Raw genomic sequence first — 16,689 nt, 5'->3', positions numbered from 1 at the left:
ATAAAAGTTGCTTGTTAAATGATTAAGAAAAATTGTCAAAGTTAAAAGCAGAACTTGTGATTTAACTAATGGTTACCTTGGCAAAACAGAAACCAAAAAAAAAAAAAACAAAAATTGGTTACCTTCAGCGGAGCTTTGGCAGTCAGCATCAATCCACGATGGTGATTCGATAGCCAGCATCAGAGCTCTAACCACCGGCGATGTTCTAGTGGTTGTTGACAATGGATAGTTTTTCTATAAGAAAATTAATGAGGGGTAGTTTTTTAAATTTCACTATGAACTTTAATTATATTTTGATTCCTTAATTCTGCAAAGATTTTAAAATCCTTTAGTTTTTTTTTGTTAATATAACTAGTAAAATGCCTGTGCAATGCACGAGTCTTGTACTACAGCTTTATAAATAAATGTCAATTTTGTAAGAATTTTTTTCTCAAAAAAATAACTTGTAGCAGGCACCTTCTCCATATCATCATATACATAGTAAGAATATATAATTATTGTCTTTAATATTAAATATGTATATTAGGGTTAAGAAAATGGATGGTAAAAATTAAATGCATATGGTATGAATGGATACAATGAGAAACAGATTAACTATCAAATTATCAAAAACTTTCTTATAAACAACATTAGAAGTTCTATCCATGGATCAATTACCCTTATCAAGAACTAATATTTTTACATCCTCCCTGCCTTAAACATAAAAAATAGCAAAATATAATTGGTCTTAGATGAAAATAGGATGAGGTGGGTACAAATTGACATGACTCATATTCTATCCTTGGCTCTTATTAATGATCGTTGCAAAGGTCAATATAATGAAAAACTGCTTCCTCATAGTAAATAGTAACCTGGAATCAGATGGACACATAGCAATATATTATATACATACTTTTGTCCTTGCTGCTGACCTAAACATTATTGGGCCTCAATAACATGTTTTTCAATTCATAAAACTATGCGACGTGTACATTTGTATAACCTCATAAACTCATCACTATTCTAAATTAAAATAATTGAGGCACCAACTTTTAGCCTTATTTCATGATTTGGGAGGCTTGTCATTATAATTGAATTTAGAAAACTTATAGAGTGCAAGTCATTGAGTAAATTCATATCCCAATTATCTTTCACAACATTATAAGAACTCAAGTATACAACTTTCTCTTCAGGGAGTAGGGACAACACGTACTTATTTATGTTTTCAACCACGGCCAATGTAAGGGCTAAGATAGCCCTATCTGTAAAATATGAAGAATTATAGACATTGTTAAGAAAATTTAGGATATATATTTATCACCATGAATTCTCCTAGTAGTTAGCTCACACAAATAAATATAAAATGCAGCTGTAACCCTATCATGTCCTTTGGTCACATATTTGAAAATAGTCAAGAAAACATATCACGAAGAGCACTGATAGATGAATTTAAGAAGACATTTAATTGAAACACAACATAAACAAACCCCACATCATGCATGTTTATTTTTTCGTCTTCACTTGTTTCATTATGTTTGATATAAGTTTATCATCACTACCATCCAAAGCAAATACCATGTTACACAAGTTCTTCACCTCAATTGAGTTGTTGGTTACATGATCACGCACATTTTCACATTTATAAAAAAATCACCACCACCTATTTAGTCTTGAACATGTTTTTGAGCTAATAACCTTTAAAAGAGTGCCATCACCCATATTACCAACTTCTAATTATACATGTGAAACATTACATCCCATATATAACTAAAGGCTTATAAAAAGAAAGATGGATAAATGCAAAATAGTTCAAGCACCGGCCAAGGTACAAAGACAAAATAGACTCGTTAATGTTATAGATGTTCATCAAAGTTGAAAGTGTGAAATGAAATAGATAGACTCATACCATTTATTTATAATTGGTATAATATCTATGCAAGAGAAAACTTTAAATTAATACTATCAATAATATCGAATAACTAAATATTGGAATTTTAAGTTAGGGAAAATGATAATAAAATATGTTTAAATTATATAAATGATATTTTAATCCCTCAAAATGCCATAATTCTCTTAAAGTCTTTAGGGACTTTTCTGGCATTAAAAAATTAACACAAATGATCAAATTGTCCTTAATTCAAACTTAAAAATTGCTGTTAAATTCTTGTGATTTTAAGAAAAAAGTTGTAAATCTTGAAACAAAACTTATGAATGACAATTAATATTTGAATTAAGGGTAATTTTGTTATTTATATTAATTTCTTAATGATAGAAAAATTTCTAAAAACTTCAGAAGAATTATGACATTTTGAGGAATCAAAATGTCATTTATATAATTCAAAGAGATTTCATTATCATTTTTCCTTTAAATTATCATGCTTAAAAATTAGAATTTAAAACTAAAGCCTTTTTATTATTAGTTATCTTATGTTGACCATTCAAAATGGTTAAATATATTGATTTATATTATTAACTTATCTTACTCAAATTATAGTATTTCAAAATTTTCAAATACTTCTAAAATATATGATTAATTTTGGAAAAGTTATTTTTCTAAAGATATACAACTTTTAGAATTTTTCACATATTTAATTGGCTTTTTTTTACTGTTAACTTATTTTGAATCAATATTTGAATTTCAAATCACAATATTTACTAACTAAATAAAGTTACCAATTAATAAAAATTATCATTAAATTAATGAATATATTGTTTGATTGGCTCATAAAAAAACATTATTTAAACATATAGTATAAATAATATTATTTAATTGATATACTATATGGTTAGAATCATTGTTGTTAAATCCTTGTTTTGACACCTAAAAACATATGTATTTATGGTTGCACCTCTTCCACCTATGTTGATTCAATGACAAACTCTAGAAGATTTTAAAAAAATATAGCGAGTACAAGTAAAATTGCAAACTTATTGTATTATCATGAGTGTAATAGCTTACTTACAAGTATAGCTATTGTATGATAATGGATTATTTTCACCTTTTTTTTTTCTATATTTCTCTCTTTACTAAATAATATAATCCATATTGTATTTTATCAATCCCCATAGTCAATTTTTAAATAATTTTTTCTTTTTGACTTTTAACCGTCAAATAAATCCCATGTTCAGTCTCGAAAAGTAATAAAAATAAGGAAAAATTACATTCAAATCTTACACAATAAAATTAATTACTACAAGGTCTATGAATAACTAAATTAAGGCTATTTTTTTTGTCAATGACTTTAGTTCAATTGTTAATGAATTTTGTAATAATTAATTTCCTTATGTAGGACTTCAACGTAATTCTTTCTAAAAATAACCCCTATTCAAATACTTAATATTAGGGAAAAATATATGTAGTGATTTTCTCTCAAATTAGCTTTGCTGATGGATAACACGTGGGGTTATGAATTTAGTTGGATAAATTATTATTGTTCTATTTTTTTTATATTGTAAATTGTCACAAGTTATTTTCTTTTATGTAGACATATACATGTAAGTAGGAAATTTTAAATACTACTCTAATTCTTAATTCTTATATGAATTTGTGCAATTAGTTTTAACATAGTAGATTTAAAAATATCATTTTTTCAACATACTTTAAAAATGAAATGCATGGAATTAGATTTAATATAAGAATACTCAATTTTAAATATTTTACTTATAATTATTTTTTATTCTATTATTTTTATTGACTATTCCATTTAGGATAACATATTTATCACATATTTTATTTTCGACTATCAAAATTTTATTAACACATCTCTCTCCTCACTAGTTTGTGAAAACTCACAGTTCTAACAATTTTGGTTTGAATGAAATAGTAGCTAATATATCATTTAATCATAATTAGGATAATATTTATACAGAACAAAAATTCAAATTAAAATTGACAATTTTATCTAATCATTATTTATTAACTGCTCTAGCTTAAAATTTAAAATTTAAACCTAAAGTATTTTTTTTATTAAGTACGTTATGTTGAAAATTTAAAATAACTAAATATGTTGACCAATATGATTATTAATATATCCTACTCAAATTATCTCATAAAAAAAATATCCTACTCAAATTACAGTTTTATCTAAATTTTAAATACTTCTAGAAGATATGTTTAATTTGGCAAAATCATTTTACCAATGATCCATGACTGTGATAATGCTTTGCACCATTAACTTATCTTGTTTACATAATTAAATTTTAAATCCAAATATTTACTAATCTTAAATCCAACATGAATAATAATTAGGTTATACAATTATATTTTTCAAGATAATTAGAAATATAATTTTTAAAAATAAAAAATTAATTATATTGTATAATAATTAAATCGAAACCAACCCAACATATTAGATTATACTATTTAAAGATTTTTCAAAAAAATAATTAAATTTAAAAATAGTATATTATTAACGCTTAAACCACATAATCATATTATAGAAATGAAAAAAATTCAAAATCTTAACAAAAATATTAATTGATTACCTAATATATTTAGATTTTAATCTTAATGTTAATATTTGTAACATCTCAATCGATTATAGTTATGTAAAATAATATTTTAGATTGATATAGAATGATATTATTATTATTTTAAGTAATTACAATAAAATCAAAACAAATTACCTAGGGTAATTTTTTTAATTAATCACACAATCCTCAATCCAATTCAAAAGCAATCACTAAAAAGGCACCCTAAAAATAAAATTGTGAGAGAATATCAAATCTAACCCTGTCTCATTTCATCTAATTAAAAAATATTGTCATTTAAATAGAAAATTTTATTTACATTATTTACATATCTTTCAAAATTAAAAATTAGAAATTAGAAACTATGTATTTTTTAGCAACTCTATTAATATATATATATATATATTAATATTTAAAATATCATCTTGAACCATTCCAAAAATTAATAAACAAACTATCTTCCAAAGTAGAAAATTACAAAGAAGACACCCATAACATTGGAGAAGTTGCTTTGGCTTGAACTTCACCTCTGTCTCATTTCATAAACAACTAAAAATATTGTCATTCAAGAATGTGGATGTTTCAATTAATACTCAAGAGGTTGGATGTCTGTTACCTAGTTTGCCCTCAAATTAGTCATTAGATATGACCAGGATTAGCTTTATTTGTTATATAAATGACAACATTAATCTAGTGGCTCAGCCTTCTAACTCTCAAGTAGCGAATTCAACATGCAATAAACCTGTCAACATTCTTGCCCTTCTTGTTGCAGCAAATGTTCAAAGTTGCCTCCAAAGTGATTGTGTGTTGTTTCATATGCTTTTTGCTTTCTCCTTACTCCTCATGACACTCAACTAATTACATAAGCATCCTTGCTTAATGAAGCCTTCTTTCTCCTTCAAGCAGAGTTAATTTTGGGTGAGTCTCAATCCAAAGGTTAATTGTCATCCAACTATGACATGTTTTGACAATAGAAAATTAGTAGCTATATATTAGCTTGTTGGGATTGAGATGCAAACCTATATTGCAATGGAATATTATTGCTATCATGTGAATTACAATATCTCAATGAGCTTAGACATTATTCCAAAAAAATATAGATAACCAAGAAAAATACAAAATTCGAGTCAACTAAGATTTGATACCAACTATAATAAAATTTAAAGATAAGATTATTCACCTATTTAGCAAATTCATATCTAGGCTCCTTTCATGTATGCCAATGGAGACAGTCACAAAAGAAAATTTGTAGCATAATTGAGACTGAAATTTGGAGGCAAGGGAAAATGTTGGGTAATCAACAATCATAGCATGTTAGCTTTATAATCACCAAAGTGTGTGCTATTGGAGTTAGATGCTTGTGGATAGGTGTGGTATGCTAAACAATTTACTTGAAAAATTGGAGAAGCTAAGAAAAATTTTCAGCAATGAGGAATAACCAATGAACAAATAGATAGTCTCATGAATTGCAAAAATTTAATTACCCTATAAAAAAAGGAGCATGAATTATACATGAATTAGTTGAAACCGGAAGTGTGGAATGAAATTGTAGCCAAACACATTTATTTATAATTGGCATAATATCTATGCTAGAGGACATTTAAATTTAAATTGCTAATCTAATATAATTATTGGTTATCATGAATAATTATTATGAGTAATTTTAAAATTAAAATTCAAAACAGAATCAAGCTTTGAAATTAAAGTTACTATTTATTCAAAAATTTGAATCATATTTAGCATAAATAATTATTTTGAGTAATTTTAAATTTTAGTATTTAGTAATATTTTATCCCATAACTAAAAACTATATATTTGAATTTCGAATAGATATATATACACTTTATTATATGATTGAAATTTGGGAAAATCACTCAAGATATATATCAATTTATTATATGATTGATTGTATGAACCTTAATTTTTGACAAATATTCAGGGTGCTTCAAAATTTTCAAAAATCACGAAGACAGATAGGAAATTTTAAATACATATTCTTTTTTCTAAATTTTAAATAGATAAATATTAATTTGAATTCAAATGTGATCAAATTTGGATTTGAGATAGATAAAATTTATTTTTTAATACATCTAAAAATATTAATTCATCTCACACCTAAATCTAAACTTAAATAATATATTTTATATATATATTAAAAAAAATAAATCATAAACTTAATCTCAAACCTAACTCCAGAGCATAGAATTATAAGAAAAGCATCCCGAATTATAGAATTACAGCAAACTTAAAAACAAACATATGACATTTTCTCATAACTTTTAACGCTATTTTTATATATATAATGATGCTACAGAGGTCTTTGATTATAATCTTTTGTCATTATTTGATGCTTTCAGGAAATAATGGAGCCGAATACATATTAGCTTGTCCCTTATGGCTCAAGGGGCATATTATCCCAAAATTGATTATTTTTTGAAGTTTATTCTTTATTTAAAGGATTTAAAGTTAGGCCTGTAATTGCATTTTTATTATTTTTATTTTTTTAAAAAACTAAAATGTTCAATTATCATGTTTCTTATTTATTAAAATATAAATATAAATTAAAATTTTGAAAAATTAAAATTAAATAATAAAAATATTAATTTTAAAGTATAAACATATATTTTGAAGTTTAAATTTAATTTAAAAATTAATTTTTTTTTATTTTTTAAAAAATAAAAACTGATCATATATATTTTGTCGTAGAGCCTGTTAGGTTTGGGCATCAAGTCTCTGTTTCCCTCAAGCGAATGCCATTTCTTTAACCCCAAATTTTTATCCAGGTAAAAAAAACAAACCCCCAAATTTTTATAAAAACTTACTTAAACGGATGGCGATTGAGCCTGATCCTCATTCCCATGTGCTGTCAAATCAGTCTGGAACCAATCAAATGGTCCATTCGATTCCCTCAGAAAAAAACACCCATATTCTATTCCCCTTGCGGGATTCATCCTATTTATAATCTACCAACAGCACAATTTAGTATCTAGTTATACATTTGGTAAGTTTTAAAATAGGTGAAAAAATAGAGAGGAGAGCCCAAATGGCGCGCACAGCCCACTAAATTACCATAATAAATGGGGATATTATGCTACTTTAAAAATATAAAATATTTGAATTAAAATTTATTTTTTTTAATTAAGTAGTTATTTATTTTTGGAATTAACCTTATTTTTTCTATTTATTTTTATTAAATATATCTATAATAAATATAAATTTATCATTAATAAAGACACTTATGAATAAGAGACAATAATTATACCTTATTAAAAATATTTTATATTTTTTAACATTCAATTTTTTAACAATATTTTATAGTATCACCAGTCTGTTCTATTTTGGGTTACCCATTCCTCATATGTTGTTGCGTTATCTCATGACCTCACCCCTTTAATCAATATTTACACATGGATTTCCAGAATCCACACAACAATTGCGCAGAAAAGTCACAGTCACCAATTTTCGACGTAGTGATATGATTTTAGATTAATAATATTTGTAGTGAGATTTATATTTAATTATATACCTTTGTTAGATAAGTGTTGTATATTTAATTTTTAAATTAATTAGACAAATGTTAATTCTAAATTTTCATGTTCATATATAGTTAAATACTTTTATTTGGTTGTTAGTTTCAAATTTAAAATTATTATATATTTAATAATTTAATAAACAAAATTTTAAATTGGATAACATAATTTTTGGTTAGTATTGGATAAAATAATTTATAATTATATTTTATTCAATCAATAATATTTGAAAGAAATTATTATGTACTCTCCCCATTAAAAAATATCAGACCTTTTTTAAGAGTTTGATATTAAAAAAATATAAGATATTTTTAGTCTTTTGACGGTAATCATTACCTTTTTTTTTCAAAAGTACCTTTAAGTGTAATCATTACCTTTTTTTTTCAAAAGTACCTTTATTGATAATGAATTATATTTATTGTAGGGTATTTAATAGGGAATAAATATGAAAAGATATGTTAGTTTAAAAGTAAATAATTGCTTTATTGGGGATAAAAATTTGATGAAAAATACCTTACATTTTTTAACGAAAGGAGTATAAAATATTAAAAATATTAAAGTTTATTATATATAAATATTTTTATAACTAATAAGTTTATTATTGTCTATATAAAATAACAACTTTTTTCTCTTTCTATTTTCCTTTGCTCAGCCTAATATAATAAGATTAAAACTATATTCTTTTACTTTTCTTTTCCTCTATTTTATTTCCTTTTTATTTTTTCCTGCTTAGTCTCTAAATTTCTTAATACTCTCTTTGTTCTAAATTATAACACCCTTCAGAAAAGATGTAATGTTCTAAAATATAAGATATTTTGATAAAAATAAAGTTTCATTAATGATATTTTTTTAAAATTATCCTTCCCATACATTCTCTCTCTTCAATATTATTTTATCAATGGAGGATTAAATGAAAGGTATTTTTAAAAATTTATATTTTTGTCTTGAAAATATAAAGTTGTAAAATATATTTAATGAACTTTATTTATATGTAAAATTTTATTTAAAAATATCTTATAATTTAAAATGAAAACAGTACTTTTTTTAGAGAGAAAAGAGGAGGTGGGTCCCATCACACTCTTCCACTGTGTGTGTTTATTTTTTTTGGCCAACAACTTCCACTCTGCGTCACTCTCCAACATTTACATGACTTTTACCTAAAATCACTAGACATATCCTCAAAATTTAGAATTTGCGACTGCTTATTTTGGTTATTTTGTGTGTTAGCACATTACTTTCTTTAATAGATTCCCTCTCTGCGTGCCAGAACAAACATCCATAAAAGCCAAAGGTGCATGAATTAGGTGGCATTAATTCTTGCTCAAAATTATTGTATGCGGCAAGTATATTAATTTGGTGGCATTAATTCTTGCCTAAAATGCACACAATGAATTGCTAGGTTTGTTAGTACATGCCTTGGCTTCTGACATGGAATCTATTTCCCATTTGAGCTAAGCTTTGTCATAAAGAATAGGATTTGGGAATAAAATGAAACCGCAGACCAACTTGAGGACAAGGAAGGTGAGATAGTGACTACCTCTATGTGTAACGCATTTATGAGATCAAGTCTTGTTGCTTTGCTCTGTAGGCCCCTTTCTCTGGTTTCTTCTGTAACATCGTCTCATCGTCTTCGTCGTTATGTTTCAAGCTATTTGAGAAATTAACAGGAATATTAGCGATGAAGAAAGAGCATCAAAATCTACTTCTCCGACCAGAGACGAGGAGCCGGAGGGGGTTTTGTTCAGAAAATACGAGATTCGCAAGTTCCTCGGCGTTGGGGGTTTCGCTAAGGTTTATGAAGAGTCCGACGTTGTTACGAAGGAGAGTGTGGCCATTAAGGTCGTGAGCAAGCGCAGGATAGTTGAAGCCTGGCTCACGACGCAGCTTCACAGGGAAATCACTATCATGCGCCGGCTTAATAATCCCCATATTGTCAAGCTCTACGAGGTCGTTGCCACCAAGACCAAGATTTACTTCGTCAGGAGTGTGCCCAAGGCGGTGAGCTCTTCGACAGGCTTCTTAATCACGGCCTCTTCGACAAAGATCACAACCCGTCGGTGTTTCCATCAGTTAATCTCGGCCATCCGGCATTGTCATTCTCTCGGTGTGTTTCTCCGGGATTTGAAGCTCGATAACCTCTTGCTCGACGAGGATTTGAAAATCAAGGTTTTGACTTCGGGTTAAGCGCCACGATGGACCAAGTTCGACCCGACGGCATGCTGCACACTCTCTGTGGGACCCCTGCTTACTTGACTCCCGAGATGCTCGCGAAGAAAGGCTACGACGGAGAGAAAGTCGACGACTGGCAGTGTGGTGTCGTTTTGTACGTGCTCACCACCGGGTCTTTGCCGTTCAACGATGCTGAGAAGAATCTACGGAGAGAAATGTTAAAGGAAAAGAAAAAGCAAGGCCATGAACGAGAGATATATTTATAGCAAGCCCAAGGAAAAAAAAAAAGCTATGTAGTCTAGTCAAGCTTGGCTAACCTAGGAGTAAGAATCATCTTTTTGGCCTTTATATAACACGCACGCGTTACATTATTCATAAGCATAGCAGAAAGAGAGAGAGAAAGATGAGGAGAGAGAGTAACTGTCATCCATTGTTGAGAGGAGAGAGAGGAGAGAGGAAATATAGGCATGGGTTCTCAGAAGGGGAAGTGAAGTCACTGGGAAGCATATGTGAAGTTGTGTTGCCATCTTTGCCTTTGGAAGCTCTTCGCACTCAGACTCGTTCAAGGCCCCTTTCGACCTTCTGGTCCTCTTCTGCTTCTCGCTATCCGACATCCCTCATGAGGTACGTACCTTGCTGCTCATTGATCGCCCCTCCAAAACATTTTATTTCTTGTTATGTGAAAAAGGAAGCTGTATTTGGTTTCTGGTCTGCTGAATTTCTTCGTCTTTTTCTCTTGTCTTCTCCTTCTTCTTTTTCTGAAAGTCCGTTTAGCTGCTATTAGAAACATAGGCCATGCATGACATGAGACTGTTGTCTGTTGCTGTGTAAGTTTTAACATGAATACAGACTCAACTTGTCAGGCTGGCTCGTTTAGGCCTGTTTAATGGAAGGGTTACAATTAAAACTCTTCAAATGTAATTTAAGCTTAAACGGGTTAATTTTAATGGGCTTGAAAATAAACGGGCTAATCCTAAAGGGTCGAAAGCTAGGTCGTTTAAGTCCGCATAACTTTTTATTTTTTTGCATTCAAATTTTATTTTTTTGTATTCAAATGATTAATTTTTGACAGACTCTTAGATTTGAAAAAAAGTTTAAGTATAATCTATTAATACATGTTAACCCATATCTATAGGGAAGAAAAAACATTAAAAAAATAACAACTACACTTAAATCCTCTAACTTAACTTTCTAGACTACAGTCCACCGATTCTGCTTCTCTGTGATTTATCTCTTGTTCATGTGAGTTATGCTCATCTCTTATCATTTCTCTTTATCGATAGCATTTCTCGAATCCCAACAGTGCTCTTTTGTCTACGATCGTGCTTCATTATGCTCCTTCGTCTATGACAATGCTTCGCCAAGCTCAAAGACTCAAATGACAACGTCTTTCAAGTCCTCCTCTTACTTGAATAGAACCGTAGTCTGATTTGCCTTTCTTTATTTTTCCCTCATTCTTAGTTTTGCTCTCAGTTAGACTTGTGTCTATAGTTTATCTCGTTTGGTCATTTTGATGCTATCATTTTGTTTGTGTTTATGGTTTTTTAGTTTTTTATTTTGATTGTTGTCATTTTGTTTATTGATATGAATGTGCTTTTGATTTATATACTAATATGAGATTTTTGAGTTGTGAAATGAAATGGAGTATTACTATTTAATTTGATAAAAAAATTTAATAGAGAAAATAAAAATAAATAATAGGGCTTGAAGCTCGCTATCTCAAAGGCCGAGCCCTACAATTTGATACTTCAAAAGTAAAACGTTCTTTTTAAGGCTAGCTTTTTTAGGCTTGAGCTCGTCAAGGGCTAACCCATTTTTTCAACTCTAATGACTACATGTTAGTTTCACAAATGAAAAGAGAGAGAGAGAGAGAGAGAGAGGAGAGAGAGAGAGAGAGAAGAGGAAATGGCAATTAGGGACCCTATAAAAATATTAATGATAATAAAAAATTATAGTCTTTACTTGTAATTTAAAAAATGTGAATACTCAGTTGAAAAATCTACTGGCTATACTTGGGACTATGTGCCATGTTAATTAAAAATTTACAAAGGTAGTTGAGAATCTCAATTTTTCATTGTTAATATATAAATAAACTATGCTAGAGTGGCCAAGCTAATTTTTTCAATTGCATATATAATTTCTTTTAGGAATATTATAGATATGATTTTAATATATATCTTTGAGATAAGAAGATTAGGGAGGATTTTTTTTAATTTATCTTTCTTTATTTTTTTATTCATAAAAAATATATTTTTGATCATGAAAATTATTTTTGGCTTGCTAAAAACATTTTAATTATAATTTTTTTTTTGGGATTTAAGGATCAATTCAAATATACAATAAAAAGACAAGTCATGACTTGATAGGTCTGCAAGTACTAAAATAAGGATAAAAAACAAACGCCGAAAAAGGTAAGTTGGAAGACATAGAAACAAGTAAATATAGAAAGAAAGTCCATTATGTGTCTTCCACAATGGAACTCATCTTTTTCTTCAGATTGAGCAGATCTGCAACTGCAACTAATCCTTTCAAATTGCACTGTAGCTCCAGAGATTGTGAGTTGCTCATAGAAGTTTCAGTTCGAGTAATCCAGTAGAGTATACTGCGAAAACATGCAAGAGCAAAAACATTTGGATCTGTGTGATCAGAATTCTGGAACAGAACACTCTGCTGCAAATCTTCCCGTAGAAAAATGTGAACTGCACAATAGGTACATTTTCTTTTCTCTTTGAATTTCCACATTTTAACTTTTCTGGTGATGACTATTGTGCTAGAAAATAAAACTTGAGGAATTTTGATTATTAACCTTCCAGTCACAAACAGATCTAAGAAAACTGAGAAAAAAATGGAATTCCTTTATCACTTGGGCAGGCGGATTAAGAATACCTTGGTGGAGAGCCACGTTTCTTATTTTGCTCTTGTCAACTGAACTGTAATATTGGCCAAAAAAAGAAAAAGAAACTGAACTGTAATAAATGTATCATTTGTATATTAAAAATTTGACTCTATCAGTGTATCTCTCTCTTTTTTGGCCAACATAAGTCTCATTTTTTAATACCCTCAATCTGGGTTGCAATTTATCTCTCACGTGGGGTGTTTATGCTTCACTTTAAAAAATATATCATTTTTTTAATCTCAATTTATATCAATTTTTTAGACAAAAACATGTATCAATTTTTTTAATACATATATACAGAATATGTTAAGACTAGAGCAATTTTTTTATGCAATTTATGTTTTATAAAATAGATTTATATGAGAGAAAGTAAAATAAAATAAATTTTTCTATATAAAGGTATATTAATAAATTAATTATTATCTCTTTTCTTCTCACCTCTTGAATCAAATAAAAAATTATTAAAAATTTCTCAACTCACCTTCACTTCAATAAAACTAAATAAAATAAGATAAAAACATTTCTCACCCTTCCCTTCCCTTAAAACTAAGTATTCCCTCCTCTTAAATTATAAAATATTTTAAATAAAATTTTACATACCAATAAATCTCATTAAATATACCTAACAATTTTATCTTTTTAAAATAAAAATATAAATTTTTAAAAATACTTATCATTTAATATATTAAAAAGAAAAGGGATGAAGATTAATTATATAAAGAGACAGAAAAAAATAAAATTAACACATTTAATAAAACATTAATCTATTTAAAATATTTTATGTTTTGAGATAAAAAATTTTTTTAAAATATTTATAATTTAAGATGAATGAAGTATAAACTGTAATTCAATCAAAGAAAAAATATACCCTGTGGATTTTATGGGTGCCTGTGCCGGCATACAGGGAAAAGCAACCGAGTCAAATATATATATATATATATATATTAAATCAAATTTGAAAATATACCTCCGCCTTTTTTTTTTTTTTTATAATGAAAGGCGTACCCGGCGATGGCTGGGGATTATTACGGTCACCATGACAGCTTTACAGTGACGTTTTATCAAAATGTATCTCCACTTTCCCTTGGTTGCCTCTGGGCCAACCGAGGAAAAAAAAAAAAAACTCAATTTTTCATCTTTTTATGAGAATTAGTTTCCTGCTCATCCTCACCTGCTCGTTTTTAAAGTGTGATTTGAATCATTTTAATTTTAATTTTATAATTCAAATTTAAAGTATTATTATATTATTATATATTATATTTATTAAAATAAAAATTTATAAAATAATTTTAATAATTTTTTATTTTATTTTGGCCAAGATTTAATTTAAAAAGTTAAATTTAATATTAAAATTTTTATAATTGATATATATTAATTATTTAGATTTATTCTGTGCAGTTTAGGACTGTGTAGAGTACATTTTAATAATTAATATATATTAATTATAAAAATTTTAATATTAAGTTAGACTCGTTAAATTAAATTTAAATCAGATTAAAAATAAAAAATGTATTAAATATAATATATAATAATACATTTAATAATATATTATTATAAATTTTTATAATATATCGTGTGCTCATCATGAGCATGAAACCAAACGCCTTTTTATACCACTCGCAGGCTCGGACCGAAGACCCCCAACCCTTCTCTCCCTTCCCTTCCCCGACCAACCGATGTCCCCCTCCCCTCGATCCCTCGTGTCTGTCTCCCTTAGTTGCGTCTCTCTCTGCTCACCGTTGTGTTTTTCACACAGTCCACCGTCATCCGCCCTCCGTTCTTAGCTTGAAATAGAAGTTTGAAGGCCGTAGTTTGAAAGCCCGCTATTGTGCTCCTTGAAAAGATTGATATATGTAATTGACTTGTGTGTGTTCTATGCGATTTTTTTTTTTTTGCTTGCAGGCACTAGTTCTATCTAAGCATGGGATAAAATTAAGTTCTCTTTGTTCTTCCCGCTTCCCTTTTCTTCTCCAGCAAGAGATTTTCCCTTTTTTTTTTTTTGTCTGCTCCTTTAAACCAGTTTATAGATATTTGCTCGTTTTAATAACTTTTCAGTAGCCAATGTGTACTGTTGAAGGTCCTAACTCATCAATATATAGGATACCTTTCCCTACAAGTAGTGTCGTCACATTCAAGCAAAAATGGAAAAAAAAAAAATGAGAGCTTCTTATTAAAAAAAAAAAGTGAGCAAACGAGCATTCTTTATAAGGGATCTTAAAGTGGGGATGTATTTGCTTTGAAATCATTGATATAACAAATCCCACATATACTGTATAAAATTTTACAAACTTGCTTCACCGAAACTCCTTTACATGTCTTATCTTTGCTTGGCCACCTTAAATTTACAAAGCAACTTCTCACCTACAAATCCAATCTAGCCCTTGAGGTGGACTCTACACGAAGAGCAGCCCTCCACTTAGTTTTTGTAGAGGATCACATCCACATCGTGAAGGAACTTCTGAGAACTAATAGTGAGCCATGCTTATTTCTTGATGAAGAAGGAAGAGTTTCTCTGCACTATGCTGCTATGAGAGGGAGAAAGGAGGTTGTGTAAGAGTTGATCAATGCCAAGCCTGAATCTTTGAGGTTTTGTGACAATGGCGAAATTGTTTTTCATTTGTTGTGACATACAACCATTTAGAGACTCTTAAAGCTTTAGTGGCATTTGAGGTTTCCCACATTGATGAGACTCTCAATCATTTTACAAGCTTTGATAGTGTTAAAAACACCAATCTCCATTTATGTATGATAGGCTCAACTAGCTTTAACATGACAGTGAAATGAAAAATGGTGTTTCCAATACTATTAAAGCTTGTAAAGTAGTTGAGAATCTCATCAATGGAGGAAACCACTGATTTCACTTAAGCTTTGAGAGTCTCTAAATGGTTGTATATCACGCACAAATGAAAAATAGTTTCACTATTGTCACGATACCTTAGAGATTTAGGCTTGGCATTGATCAACTCTTGCACTTAGGCTTGGCATTGATCAACTCTTCCTTTTTCCCTCTCATAGTAGCATAGTGTAGAGGAATTCTTCATTCTTCATCAAGAAACAAGCATGGCTCACTATTAGCTCTCAAAAGTTTCTTCATGATGTGGATGTGATCCTCTATAGAAGCTAAGAGGAGGGTTGTCCTTCAGGTGGAGCCCACCTCAAGGGCTAGATTGGACTTGTGGGTGAGAAGTTGCTTTGTGAATTCAAGGTGGCCAAGCAAGGATGAGATGTGTAAAGGAGTTTCGGTGAAGCAAGTTTGTGAAATTTTGTGCAAGATATGTGGGGTTTGTTGAATAAATGGTTTCAAAGCGGATACATTCCCATTACAAGATGCCTAATGAAGAATGCTCACTTTCTTGATAACAAGCTCTCATGTTTTTTTTTTTTTCTACTTTGCTTAAATGTGACGATGCTGCTTATAAAGAAAGGGTATTCATTTTGTTGACGAATTAGGATTTTCAACAATACACATCTTATGAAGAGTTATTATGGAGGGAATTGGGATAGGGAGCTGGGAGAGAACTATGTGAGGGCAAACAAGAGACATTAATAAAATTGTTGATGAGAGACTTGCAAAGGAGTTTTTGAATCCATTTGTACTTGTACTAGTTACTGATGTGCTTTTGGTGGCTCTGAGAGGCACTGAGA

General features: G+C 29.1%; 1 long non-coding RNA gene across 1 annotated transcript; it reads left to right on the top strand.

The window, feature by feature from the left end:
* The first annotated feature begins 9,507 nt into the window (after window positions 1–9,507).
* On the top strand, window positions 9,508–16,035 carry LOC129288066 (uncharacterized). The gene is made up of 3 exons (XR_008587919.1): window positions 9,508–10,772; window positions 12,693–12,858; window positions 14,947–16,035. It is a non-coding gene; the product is annotated as an uncharacterized LOC129288066 (long non-coding RNA).
* Window positions 16,036–16,689: the final 654 nt, after the last annotated feature.

Source organism: Prosopis cineraria, unplaced genomic scaffold, assembly GCF_029017545.1.
Source record: "Prosopis cineraria cultivar Desert tree isolate PC_DT_omini unplaced genomic scaffold, ASM2901754v1 PC12, whole genome shotgun sequence".
Lineage (NCBI taxonomy): Eukaryota > Viridiplantae > Streptophyta > Magnoliopsida > Fabales > Fabaceae > Prosopis > Prosopis cineraria.
The sequence above is the reverse complement of the archived record's forward strand: the minus strand, read 5'-3'. Positions and strand labels throughout refer to the sequence as shown.